Raw genomic sequence first — 483 nt, 5'->3', positions numbered from 1 at the left:
ATTTTTGGATAATTGCCTTCAGCGATTATCCTGGCATCCCAAGTAAATCAGCTACTAGAACATAGCAATATGTGCCATAAATGCAATAACATATGTCTTCCATTCCAATTATACGATAAAGTAGTGGAACGTATGTATTAAAGGTATTAAATTGATATTAACCATATGTTAAGTGGTAATCTTGTGACAAATTTAATATATATATTTCGTGAAAATATATTTTTTTTCGTGAAGTTTTTGTCTTATATAAGTATCTATGAAATAAATAACTTTATTAGTTAAATTGTTGTCTTTATGAAATGAATATTTTTTTTTCTTGCAGTCAATGTTTTGATATCATATCGTAGTTATCCTCAGGTTCCATTTCTTGCTATTGTAACTAACCTATAAAAGGTGATCTAATCAAAATTAATTTTTATATCGGATGTTGATATAATATTGAATATTTTTAAAAGTTGTAATAAATTATTATTAGAATTAATA

Source organism: Halyomorpha halys, unplaced genomic scaffold (assembly GCF_000696795.3).
Source record: "Halyomorpha halys isolate HHAL.00 unplaced genomic scaffold, Hhal_1.1 Scaffold896.1, whole genome shotgun sequence".
NCBI lineage: Eukaryota > Metazoa > Arthropoda > Insecta > Hemiptera > Pentatomidae > Halyomorpha > Halyomorpha halys.
This window is presented reverse-complemented; position numbering follows the sequence as displayed.